The sequence below is a fragment of the Polyodon spathula genome, chromosome 11 (genome assembly GCF_017654505.1).
Source record: "Polyodon spathula isolate WHYD16114869_AA chromosome 11, ASM1765450v1, whole genome shotgun sequence".
Lineage (NCBI taxonomy): Eukaryota > Metazoa > Chordata > Actinopteri > Acipenseriformes > Polyodontidae > Polyodon > Polyodon spathula.
In genome coordinates this window covers 23434778-23449066 of record NC_054544.1, presented here as the reverse complement: position 1 = coordinate 23449066, position 14289 = coordinate 23434778, and positions in this window count along the sequence as shown.

Here is a 14289-nt window from a genome sequence, read left to right as displayed (position 1 = left end):
TGGTCCATCAGTCTCTGAAAGGCAGCGAGCACACCATGTAGCCCAACAGCATGATTGTGAAATGAAACAGACCCTCTGGTGTTGCAAATGCGGATTTCTCTATAGAACTAGAAGTTAACAGGATCTGCTAGTATCCCTTCATCAGATTCAATGTGGAAATCAACACAGAAGTGGTTGGTGCAGTCCTTTTTGGCCACTATTACAATCGGACTTCACCACTCGCTGCTGGAAGGCTCAATCACCCCAAGTTGTCAGGGCATGTCAGAAAAAAGCATTGTTGAATTCCTCAATTAACATACGCAGCTCATGTTGCTGATCAGGAAGTAACTGTTTCCCCATCGAAATGTCGTTTGTGCTGCAGGTCTCTAGCTCGGTGCCCAAATCATCCTCTTCACTGCTTGGGGCTATAAATAAGGCTTCCTTTGCTTGCCAGGGCTTTAATAAATTCCTTTGGTAAATTTTACGCTCATTACGGCGATAGGGCTGTCTAATTCTGTAATTCATTTTTCCTATAGCCCAAATCACTTCATATTTAGCACATAGTCTGGATTCTGAGGAGGGAAGCAGCAGCATTACCTTGTCTCCAGGTTGAAAGGTTCGAATTAATGCATTTTTATTGTAATGCTGCTGTTATCGGTGCTGAGCCGATTTGAGATTGTCCTAGGCCAAACGTCCGACCAAATCTAGGCGATCTCTAAGTAGGAGCACATGCTGCACTACATTTTTGGACGAGCCTTTGTGCTCCTCCCAACCCTCTCTCAACAGATCGAGGATGCTGCGAGGCTGTCGGCAATACTAGAGCTTGAAGTGGGAGAACCCTGTCATAAGAAAATAAGAACATAAGAGAGTTTACAAATGAGAGGAGGCCATTCGGCCAATCTTGCTCATTTGGTTGTTAGTAGCTTATTGAACTAAGAATCTCAGCAAGCAGCTTCTTGAAGGATCCCAGGATGTCAGCTTCAACAACATTACTGGGGAGTTGGTTCCAGACCCTCACAATTATCTGTAAAAAAGTGCCTCTTATTTTCTGTTCCGAATGCCCCTTTGTCTAATCTCCATTTGTGACCCCTGGTCCTTGTTTCTTTTTTCAGGTCGAAAAAGTCCCTTGGGTTGACACTGTCAATACCTTTTAGAATTTTAAATGCTCGAACCAGGTTGCTGCATAGTCTTCTTTGTTCAAGACTGAATAGATTCAGTTCTTTTAGCCTGTCTGCATATGACATGCCTTTTAAACCCAAAATTATTCTTCTTTGCACTCTTTCAAGAGCAGCAATATTCTTTTTGTAACGAGGTGATCAAAACTGAGCACAATATTCAAGATGAGGTCTTACAAATGCATTGTACAGTTTTAGCATTATTTCGCTTGAAATTTAAATTCAACACTTTTCACAATATATCCGAGCATCTTGTTGACCGTTTTTATAACTTCCCCACATTGTCTAGATAAAGACATTTCTGAGTCAACATAAACTCCTTGGTCTTATTATTATTTGTTCCTTCTTCCCATATGATATTTATAATGCACATTTTTATTGCCTGCGCGAAATACCTTACGCTTTTCTCTATTAAATGTCATTTGCCATGTGTCTGCCCAGTTCTGAATCTTGTCTAGATCATTTTGAATGACCTCTGCTGCTGCAACAGTGTTTACCACTCCTCCTATTTTTGTGTCATCTGCAAATTTAACAAGGTTGCTTACTATACCTGAATCTAAGTCATTAATGTAGATTAGGAATAGCAGAGGACCTAATACTGATTCAAGTGGTACTCCACTGGTTACCTCGCTCCATTTTGAACTCTGTCCAACTCTCCGGTACCTCTCTCACTGCAAAAAAGGATGTAGGGAAGAAGCAATGTCCAATGCTTTCACTGTTGAGTTACATACCATCTCAGCATAGAGTTCAAGGTCTGATTAAAGTGTTCCACCAAACCGTCCGTCTGTGGATGATAAACGGACCTAACCATAATCTGCACTAGTTCTTCAGCTATCGCAGCGGCACTAGTGGACCTCAATGGAACTGCCTCCAGATATCGTGTTGTGTAATCTACCACCACTAATATATGAGTATACCCGGAGTCAGAAGGTAGCAAAAGGCCGACTATGTCCATTGTGATGCGTTCAAAGGGAGTGGAAATAATCGGCAGTGGGTCCAAAGAGGCGGGGGACATTTGACCCAGTGCTACTCGCTTGCAGTCTGGGCATGTGCCTACATATTTCGACGCATCTTTATGAAGTCCTACCCAATAAAATCGAGCCATTATTTGCTCCCTTTTCTTGTCAGCTCCGAGGTACCCGGTAAAAGGAATATCATGCGCCAGCCCCATGACCTCCAGCAGACAAGACGGGGGAACCAATAATTGTGTTACAGGCCTGTGGCAAGGTTTACCCTATACAGTAATTGCCCCTAGATAATGAAATGTGGAAATACTAGCGCCCCAGCGCCTTCAACATCCTTACCTTCAAAAGACCAGACCTTCCCTCAAGTGTGCACTAGTGAGGGGTCGTTATTTTTGGCACCACATTATGTCCGTGCTTGAATGCCACATGTCCAGTATATTGAGAGGGGCTGGAGTAGCATCTGCCCTTGATGGCCCAGTAAACTCGCCCTCTGCATTCTGTCCCCCTTTGACTGGTGCTTGTTACAATTATAGCAGGCTCCCAGCAGCTCTCAGCCTTGTTTCATTAATGCTCCCTCCCATTTTTGCATCCTTCTCTCTTCATTTGTTTTTTTTTGGGAGGAACAGAGGAAAAAACCGTTCAGTTTGAAAGGGAAAAACATTACCAGTCATTTCCCTTTCGTTTTTTTCTGCCACCTTTACATGTGTGGTCGGAACTGTCATTAATTTCACCAATTCTTTATAGTTTGGCCAGTCTCAACCCAGAATTACTGGGTGTGGTAGCCTTTCTGCCACCCCAACTGCCAGGTGACGTTTTACCGGACCGAATGATAAGTACACTTTGACTGTAGGGTATGTTGCCGTGTCTCCATGGATCCAGGAGAGAGCCACCTGACCTTGTGGCTGCAACAACACACTGCCCGAGAGAGACATTCTAATTAAGGTCTGACCACACCCTGTGTCCACTAATGCATGGGTTTTCACATTCACCAAAATCACATTAACAATACAAGGCCCCTCCCAACCATTTTCCCCTTGCTTACATGCTTCTGATGCCAGATTGCATGTGGCCACGTCACAATCCATCGCAGATGGACATGACTTGGTCTGATGACCTGGCTGGTGGCACCTAAAACAGGTAGGGGGAAAGGAGGGCACAGGGGTTAGATATTTGTCCCACTGCTGGTAAGGCAATGGGCCGGGGGCAGCACCTCTACCCCAGCTGGGGGATAGCCTTGATCTTCATGGAGGGGAGGCAAGTTTACCCATTGGGGCCGGCAGTCTAAGAGGTCGTTGACCCAGTCCCAGTGATGGGGGTGGCAGAGCAGAGAGAGGAGGTGGTGCTCGGATGTTCCACTGTGCTGCAGCAGTGAGTAGCCTGGACTGGGTTGATACCAAGGAGTCCTCAGCGAGTTTCATTGCTTGGTCCAGGATGTCAGGGTTGTGGTGTCGTATCTATGTTTGATTCTCGGCGCCGACCACATGGCAAAACTGCTCAATTACGATGGCTTCACCCATCTGCGCACTCGTTTTTAGAGCAGGGTTGAGCTAGTATACCATGTGGTCACAGAATTTTTGCGCAACCACCTTGGGGCATGTATTCGGGGACCTCTTATACTCCCTGATCCTAACACGGTGGGTTTCCACTGTGATGTTCAGACGGCGGAGAATGGCCAGCTTTACTAGTTCATATTGAGCGGTGTCATCAAACATCGCCTGGTACACTGGCTGGCATCAGGCAGGGTTCTAATTGGCTTGCCCAGAACTCTTGGGGCCACGACGCAGTGGTAGCCAGTTGCTCAAATGCCACCAAATATGCCTTTGGATCATCCTCCAATCATATGCTGCAGTACTTTATATTATAAACATTACAATATTGCATAGCAACTTACTTACATGGAAACTTTTGAATTGTAATGTTTATAAGCTTATGCTTATTTCTCAAAGTGAGGTATAAAATCTAAGCGGAGTGTGGTAATAACCAAAGTAATATGATCAGCAGCTTGTCCCAATTCACTCCCATTATATTCTGTCCGGGACCTTTCAATGTGGTGATAGCAGGGTGACATTAAGCAAGTTTGACTGTATATGATTTAAAAACATACTAAAGATCTATAAAGCTTCAAAATGCCTTCAACTTTTTTATATACCGGGTTAAAGATATTGAATTGATATTGTCCATTTATATAAGTATATGATAAAACACTACAGAAGCTATTTTGTACGCCTTTGTTTGGGGAGTTTGTGCAATGCCAAAAGCCTGTATGTGATGCTGCCATGCGATCTTGTTGAAAATCTCTATGTTTAAAGAGTTATATGTTGCACAATGGTTTTAAGCACAGCATGGAAGAAAAAAAAAAGTGTCATTCCTTGGACCAACTTCAAAAAATGTTAAAGACTGTTTTAAGGCATGTTTTATTAGGGGCTGTTTTATTTAAAGCCCAATTTGAATAATTAAATCAAGTTTGGAGTTCAGGAAACCCTTGTCAGCTGTGTAAGAGATGGTTTATTAAATATCAATATCCTGTGTTAAAGGATTATTAATGGTTCTCCTCCTAGCAGCTAATGAGGGGTAACAACACAAACTTCAAATATGTACTTACCTCTCAACACCAGAGCTTGCTCTTTAGTTGAATGGTAATGTGTTTGTTTTTTAACTGTGTGGTTCGCGTCGAGCCCATGCCTCTCCATTCAACTGAAAAGGCTCAGATGCTAATTAATTTCAGTGACGGATTATAGGAAAAAATCCTGACCCTTGTGGTTGAAACAGGCATTTTAATATCTGCATTTTTGCATTAAAAGCTGTAGCATTTATCCTGGTTTGCGGGACATGTGATTCCACTACACTGCAAGCCCTTATACTAACTGTAGCAAGGTTCTCTAAATATTTATAAAAATGAAAGTATATCTCAATCTGCAGAGATTTTTATATATATCTAGAGAAGTGCTTATTCAGTTGTGATGGAAATATGTTTGTGTTTTATTTGTGTGTATCTATAAGAGGGAGGGACTTCCTGTCAGGTCTGTATTCAAAAAACAACTTTTATTGTGAAGAAACTTAGTTTACTTTGGTGCCACCTACTGGCCCTGTTACTTAAGAACAACATTTAGTCAGAGTAAAATAATCTTAGGGTGTATGGAGTCATCTGTCTGTCTGTCTGTTTGTCAAACGTTTGTACAGGTGCATACAATGGATGTAGGCTATGGCAATATTTTTCATGTTACTGATTTTGTATTTACAGCCATGCAGAGATGAATCTCACTGACTTTGACCTTTACATTTCAAAACAGTCTGCTTTTCTTAGGAAGCAGACCAATCTGACCAACTTGTTAAATTAAAAATATCTGTTATACATTAATTATTTATTAGAAATAAATTATTAATTATTTTCCCATTGAGACACAGAGACACCCTCACAGCAAAACATGTTACAATAAAAAACAACAAAATAAAACAATCAAATATACAAGACTAAGATATTCTTATTTGAAACATTCATTCAGTGTCTGGGTGGTGGTGATGTCAGTGCTTATAGTTTTGGCTGCTAGTCACGCATCTCAAGAGGAGAAAGAAGCCACCGCTTTCTGAAAGAGGAATTGCTCTAATGAGGTCAGGGCAGCAGGGTGGACTATGACAAAGCCATGCAGTCTCATCAGGGGTCTGCCTGCACGTAAAGTGGAGGTTGAGAAGGTGGAGGATGGAGCTGCAGCTCAGATTGCAGGTTCTTTACACACACTCCCTCACATTGTCATGCAAATGAAATCCCTGAGTGAAATAAAAAGAAATGTACATAACACAACATTCATTACGGCTTCCGAATGTATATGTACAAAAACATTTTATAATAAAGGGATGAGCACTATAAAGATGTGACATCTACAAAAGAGGTTCAAATTGGGCCAACACCCCCGCCCCCCCCCCCACCTCCTTCCCCTTTTATGCATGTTGCTAACACAGTAGTTTTAACGAAAGTATTTCAACGATTTATACTTTTTAATCAATTGCCCACTTTGCAGCTATCATATCCCAAATGTGGAATTTATTTGATCCAGTTTCAGCTTGATAATGTTTCAGTGACCACAGTGTTAATAAAACATTCAATAAAAATGAAATAAAAATAAAAAAAATGCTACAGTTCAAACGATTGAATCGCTTAGTTGCTCTCACTCTCTACAAGCACGCCAAGTTCCATGAATATTTGTCTTCATTTACTGTGTCTTTCATCACAAAGAACAGGAAGAACATGACAAATATTTTTCCTGCTTCTATTACCACAGTGGATTAGCTGAGGTGATACCCTAGTTTTCCCATAAGGGTGGGTCCCAAATAGAGAGTCAAGTCAAATTCAGTTATGATGAGCAGGATAGCAAATTATCTGACATTGAGAGAGACCTACAGGAGTTTGACTGGTTGATGTAATCATATCAAAGGCTTTATTTATTAGCGTTGTTTTTTTTTTTTTAGGTTACACAAGTGTTCATTTACTAGTTAGATTAACAGATTAAATAATTCATTATCATGTTTCTGTTTAGTTAACTCACGCTTTCCTTTGACAAATAACATGTATTTAATTTAAATATGCACCACACCCTACTTGAATTGTTTCAGATCGATTCATTATTTAAGTTGCTATCATTTTCTGTACATGCATTTGATTGATATATTTTGCTATGGTGAAAAGGGTCTGTGACTCATTGCTGCTATATTGAACGACGAGGAACAAGAGCCAAGGAAAATAATCTTTAGACAAAGAATATAGTTTATGACAATACTGGATAAAGAGAAAAAACAGAAGGTCAGATTGATAAAAAAAAAAAAAAACTTCACTTTGGCGTTTTGCAAACAAGACACTGCTATTTATTTAAATATATTTCCAAAATGCAGTATAGGGAAAAATATTTGTTAAACTTTTATTACATGGCCTATTGGGCTAGAAAGCTATACTTAACATAATTTTCCAGTATTTTTTATGAATGCCTGCACTTTCTGTTTCTGTTCCACATTTTAAACCAGTAGATTTCATTGACCTTTTCTTTGCTGTTTGCCAGATTGAGTCAACACCTCCCGTTCTGTCTGCATTAACTATATTGCTTTTATTCCCAAAGGCAATTAAGCTTTTGATCCAAATAAAGAGGAACATTGTTTAGCCATCTCCTTGATCAAAAGACCATTTTTATTTGGAGGACCTGCATGGTTTTATACAATGTGAGGCAGTTCATTATTTTGTCAGAATCATGTAAAATCCTGATAATGATTTAGACATTAGAATTTGGTTAATTTGTAATTGAACTGGCAATCACCCAATTAATTAGGCAGCAGGTGTCCATGTTGCTTGTTTGCTTTTGCTTTGTTTGACAGTTGTCTTTGTTTCGAGTGCCAGGAGGACTGACAGAAGGGAGCTGGACATGCAAATATATATATATCATATAAACTTGGATTAAATCCAAAGCATTGGAAAGCTCCCACTGCAGATTAGGTGAGGTCCTTTATTATAATTAGGGCTTCTGGTTTTAGGGGTTTATGTTTGATCATGTGATGTCCCTTTAAACATATTTTGAGCCTATTCACTTTCTTAATCAAACACTAATTACCAAAGGAAGCTGTTTCTTTTGTCTAGATTGAGATAACAAACGACGTGCATTGCTCTCACCTGATTCTATTTGAACCTGCATTTCATTCTGGTTCTAATCGCTGAATTCAGCTTATTCATTTCCACTGCATTAGTTTCTAGTAGCACGTCGCTAATTTAAACAATCTGCTGTTCAGTTAAGGCTTAACAACTATTAATTAAAGTTTAAAGGGAGGGAAGAGAGATGGAAAATAAAAACTGAAAACTAGAACCCTAATTATAATTTCTTTCTGCTGTTGTTTATTTTGAAACCCCTAAAAATAAAATTTAAATACAATGAAATTCAATAAAAAGTGTAGTTATCATGGTAATGAACAACCAGTTCCTTTCAGAGTGGACCTGTGGGTAAAAAGACTAACCTGACAAACCTTCACTGCCATGATAAGAGTTATGGCAAAATACCTGTATATATACCTTGCTAGTAACGTTCTGAATTGCACACAGCCAGCCACCTGGGGTGCTGGTGTGCAGTGAGCCAAGGATTCTCCAGTCTACCTAAGCCCTCCACACCGGGGCAGTGCTTGGCCAATTGTGCGTCACCCCCTGAGAACGGTTGGCAGTGACATAGCCTAGATTTGAACTAGCAACCTCCAAGCTATAGAATGCCTCTTACAGGATGTGCCACTCAGGAGCCTCCAAAACCCTTTTAAATTATAAAGGGAGCTGATATTTATTTAATTAAAAAAATGCCTGGCTTGGATGTCGCATCATTGCTGAAATCAGTTTAACTATCAGGAGTCAAGCCAAATGCCTCCTTGTGCACTCGTTGCGTGTCCCAATACAGCGCTCCCCATGTCAAGCACATCGGTGCCAATGGCATTCAAACCATGATCAAATGATTAATCACACCAGAAAGCCTTTACTAGGTGTGCCAAAGAGGACTCCCAGCTTGGAACCTCTTGTAAACATTATAGAAAGAGAAGGCTTAAAAACAATGTAGCCATTGACCTTTAATTATTATAACATTGCAACTACACTTAGTGCAGTTAAAAAATACAGATATTGAATGCTGTTTTCAAATTCCATTGTAAGAATGACGATTTGTAAAATGTGTTTTATACATTTAATACGATTAATTGGATTAAACAGACTGCTTAAAAATCTGGTGTTGTTGTATCCAGCAGCGTCTCCATTTTAAACATGCCTCCGCATAGCTTGATCTCACATGATTACAATCAAAGTACATTCCAGTAAATCCAGTCATAGAAAAAGCAGCCATTTTGCAGGGGAGGGCTGCCAATTCATGAAGCTTCTGGGAGGTGCAGCACTGAAAACAGTGCGTTGACATTTTCAAATACTAATAGCAGTGAAAAAAAAATCTAATGAAATAAATAATGTGTACATCTTTCATACAGGAAAGTGGGGGATCTAAGAAGTTATGATAATACATACCAGGTAAGATTTACTAGAATTGTTTTGTTAGGTCAATGTACTTGAAATAACCCAGTAGAATCTAAATGAGACTGGAATTGGGCAGTGATTTTTGTCCACAATGCTATGCTGCAACATTACATCTGATCAATATAAGACATGCCACGAACGACTTAGGCACATAATGAGTTCCGACAAGGTTGACTCAAAAGATCACACATAGTACCATATGCTATTCCATTGGAATATGAAGAATACAATCTGACATTAGCAGACACAAATTACGCTCCATGGATTAAGTTAACAAGCCCCTTTGCCCTCAGTGTTCTTGTATATACAATCATAATTGCTTTTACAGTTAACAGGCAACAGTTACAAAAAACAGGGTTGATGTTTTTTGTGTTTTTATTTCCCTTGATTAGCTTGAAGGCACATTTGGCAACATAAAAATCTGCCAGATGTTTGTTTTCAGGCGAAGTTTGATGTTTGTGTGACTCATAAAAATTGTGATTTCTCCCCGAAGAGACCCACATACAAACCATGGAATTTGGCTTCAGAGTGCCATTGCTGCAAGGCATGAGTGGTGCTCTGTTTTTGCTGTAGCACAGACATCAGCAGAATATTTTATTTTTATTTTTCATATGAAGCAGTTCACTTTAGGTATGCCTCCACTTAGTTTTTTTAATTTATTTACCATGTCTTACTGTTTTTCTTTTTAAAGCAGGGCTTACTATCTGAGTGTTCCGTGGTCTTCTATCATGTGGTCGTGGCCTGGAACTTCCTGATTGGTGGATAAAAGCTCTGAGGTTGCGCATTCAGTTTAGGGCCTGATATCTAATTAATCACATCTTTTAAAATGGCTTGGCTAGCTAATGCTAATTTTCAGTCGTGGAACAGAGTTTCAGGGTTACCAGAGCTTCGGCAGAGTGAGAGGTAGGGCAATGATGTAAAGTCTTGTAATACACAAGGCGGCGCAAATAATTGTCTTTAGCTGGTGTTCTTTAATAATAGTTTGGATGGAAATAACTGCTCCCTTACCCCTAAGAGAAAGGATGCCCCCTCCAGTCCAGGGCAGGCTTGTGGCATGATGACTGAACTGCTCCATCACCCATAAGGGAAAGGATACCTATAGCATTGTCTCAAAGAACACAAAGATCTTCAACGGGAATAAAAAGGGACCTGTGACAACACTACTTATGCTTATGAGGATTTTAACACCTTGACTAGCATTCCTTTCATTAGATGGATATTTCAGCTCCTGGGAGTTCCTGATGTCTGAGTGACTGTCTAGTTACTGTACCTCAGATATACATGCTTTAAATGTCTTATTTTCTGTTCTGTTAATACCCATTTAAAAATGTATTTGATCCACCTGGCCCCTTTTTAGACATCTGTCTGTTGTTGGATTGATTCGGGTTGCACTCTACAGATTTTAGATGAATAAAAATGGCAAATATTGACAGTTGCTGTGCTAAAAGCCCAGGCTGCTGGTCCCAGTTAGATTTAGCAGACAAGCATTCTCATTATACACTTTCCTGGTTGCTTGGCTATAATCTTATAAAGCTCTGAATCATTTGAACAACAGTGGCCCCTTGTGGTCATTTTGAGTACAGCCACCTTTTAAAGAAAATAAAGAACTGAACAATAATTTTTAAAAAAATGTTTCAGAGGAAAAATAATCCTGGTGAGCTTTGCTCAACTGAGAAAAAACTGCATCCGCAGTTCGTTGATAGGCAGAAGACAGCACTGTTTCCAGTTTCCAGTGGTGGTTCAATTGAGCTGGAAATGCATAAGTGTGGGGTTCACAACTTCTGAGATTGTACAATTGTTTCAGTGGCACCCTGTCACAGGATGGCTTGTAGTGGTGACATCAGACCTGGAAGAAACACACAGGTGAAATGGTGAAGACGCTTGCTTGCGCCAGTTTATTGCAAATAAAATAAAAGGTTGAACAAAGCAAAACACTCAAAATAAAGGGCACAATGGCCAAACGAACATAGACAGACAAAACAGGCTGGAAGACAAGAGTTAGTTGAAATAAACTAACAAGTATCGTGCTGATCCTATTATTTTAAATTCTCTCCCATTCTCTCCTTACCGAACACTCAACCCCGAGTGAGTGAAACATGCACCTATATATACAGTGGGCGGGGTACACTGCCACACACCTATATGTAAGGATTCTTTAAGACCTCACTTATTAAGGACTGCCCCTTTAGATTGCTCTGGACTGGCTGGTACAGTTCAGCTCAGTCTGAGAGATGTTAATAAAGCATCATACTAAAACTGCTGTTGTGAGGACAGAGAAGGGTAAAAGGTCTACTTTACTGTAACAAGCCTGGTCACGGTTAAGTTTATCTGCTTCATGTGTGTTGTATGAAAACAGAAAGATGCTAGACTATGCACAGTTAGTAAGCAGTGAAATACATGTCACATGAATGGTGATGGTTTCTATGGTAGTCTTATATAATGCGCCACAAACCGATTGCAGCTGGTTCAAAATGCTGCTGCTAGGATCCTTACCAGATGTAAACAACATTATCACATTACCCCCTGTCTTACCCAGCTGCACTGGCTACCTGTAAAGTTCAGGATTACTTTCAAGATTCTCCTGCTTGCCTACAAGGCTCTTCATCACACAGATCCAGAGTTTCTCTCCAACCTGCTCACCTGCTATTTCCCTGCAGACAAGCTGAGGTCCTTTGACTCTGGCTTGCTTGTTATGTCTAAGCAAAAGTGCACCACTCTCGGAGACCTCTCTTTTAACTTCTTGGCCCGGCTCTCTGGAACTCTCTCCCGACTTTGGTGAGTGTTGCTCCCACAGTTGCTCACTTCAAATCAACTCTCAAGGCCCACTTGTTCTCTTTTGTTTTCAATGCTCTTTAAGCTTGATCTGCTATTAGCTGTTGTCTAAACTGATATTTCAGTTTTTTCACTCCATCTTATTTGTATGATCCACAATGTTTAGAATTTACATCCTAGCCCTGTATATAATGTAATATGTATGTACTTAATGTATTTGCATTGTTTTTTCAGTTTTTTTTTTTTTTTACTGTTTGTATTTAATGTACTATGCCCTGTATTTCACTGTATTTAATGTGTTATGCGTTGTTCCTTACTATCTTGTAAAGTGCTTTGTGATGGTGGTCCACTATAAAAGGCATTATATAAAATAAAGACTGATTGATTGATTGATTGATTGATTGATGACCCACAATCCTGTGTGTGTTTATACTGGGGATCAACATAAGGTCAGAGTCTATTCTCTTGCACCTCCACCCACAAAAAAGACAACTTACACATGGCATAGCGATGACTGGTTGTGGTGTATTACCATGTTCTGAAAAGTAATGTTCTGACAAGGATAACGTGTACTTTGTTTGGCCGTGGTGCCATATGGTCTGGCAATGGTTAACCATTGGGAAATTACCAAAATCATTTTGCACTTCCATATACCACATGGGTCTAAAATGTGTAGTTTTGAAAGAAACATGTTGTAGCAAAAATGTATTTTCATTTGTATCTAAACTACATTAGGTTAAAGAAAGTTTCTAAGTCCTACTCTCAGAAAATCTAAGCATGTTACTGACTGGCTATAATATCTGTGAATACTTACAACAACACCCACAGCAGTGTGACTAACACAATTTAGAATGAATTCCCTAGAGAGGAGTGAACAGGATACAGATAATATAACTCAATCATCTTGTAATGTAATACAACTGTTATCTTCCTCTGTAATTACCCGATGGAGATAACTGGTAGTGGAATTCACACAAGCTTTTACCCATTTAAATAACATATTGTACTGTTTCCAGCACAAAATACTTCTGCTGCCACAGTGTTAATCAATGGTGTCACTTAGTGCTTACATTTTTACTCTATGATTATGAATTGTACGTCTGCTTTTCTGCCCAATTCAAATGCTGCTGCAAGACAACCTTGTGTCAAGCCAATCTTCTACTTGCAACTATCTACCTGTTTTTATTTTGCATGATTCTATGACTAAGCAATTATCTACCTGTTGCATTTTGCATGATTCACTGGTTGTTCTAAATGTGTTTTGTGTTTTTGTTTTTAAATGGATTATTGTTACATGTATGTCTACTATGCCTACACAGAAATGTATCTTCTGCTGATGTTCTGTATTGTCTTGATTTTTCTTGATCTCACTAGTCTTTATCTAGGATAAATAACTTGAACTTGAAACAACAGAACATAAAAACATTTAGAAACAAAAGGAGGCTATTAAGGTTCTTAGTGGATGATTGATCTCAAAACTGAATCATTGTCTTAAAGGATGCCAATTACATCAACAACATGGTTAGGTAACCCATTCCATACTCTCACCACTCTCTTTGCAAAGAAGTGTCTCCTACCTTCTGTCCAAATTAATTTCTAACTACTGTATGTCCTCTAGTCCTGGTTTCTGTGCTGAGCTTAAAACTCAGGTTAACTTTGACCCTGTCCACACTATGCCTTTAAACCTTATTTGTTGCCTTTAAACTGGCTTAAAAATGCTAAATATGGTTTGCGTACACAGCCCACACTACGCAGAATTTAATACCGTACTCGAGAACCGGACTAAATTTTTTGTGTATCTTTCAATATCCCAAAATGCTTTGTTGTATGTTTGGCAAAATATTCACAATAGGTGCCTGAAGGACTTGCTATCAGTAACATTTCTGTTAAACTAGTGGGACTAATAATAAAAGCACAATGTTAAATTAGGCAACTGCAAAAGTGAAATGCAAGTTAAAAGTAAGATCGAGGAAGAACAATTCACTTAATTAGTCGTCTCTGTTTGAAATAGGGGGACAAGAATTAGGCTCAGGCAAGATATGAAGGTGAAAACCAAGATTGTTTTGTAATTACTAGCTTTTTCTGAGTTTAATTATGAAACAGAATCAGCTCAGTTTGTGTGTGTGTGTGTTTGCATTTACTTTTTTCAAAATACTTGTTTTATTCATTTTTAGCAATATGGATCTCTGTTAATATGGGGCATAACACATTATTTTAAAATAAAATACAGTGCATGGTGGGATACTGTCGTATTAATTTCCAATGTTCACTGCGCTGCTAGGAACTGTAACCAAACTGTTCTAATAGTGTGTACGCATTAAACCCGACAAACATGAAATTGTACTTCAGTGTGGACGCTTTGTGCTGG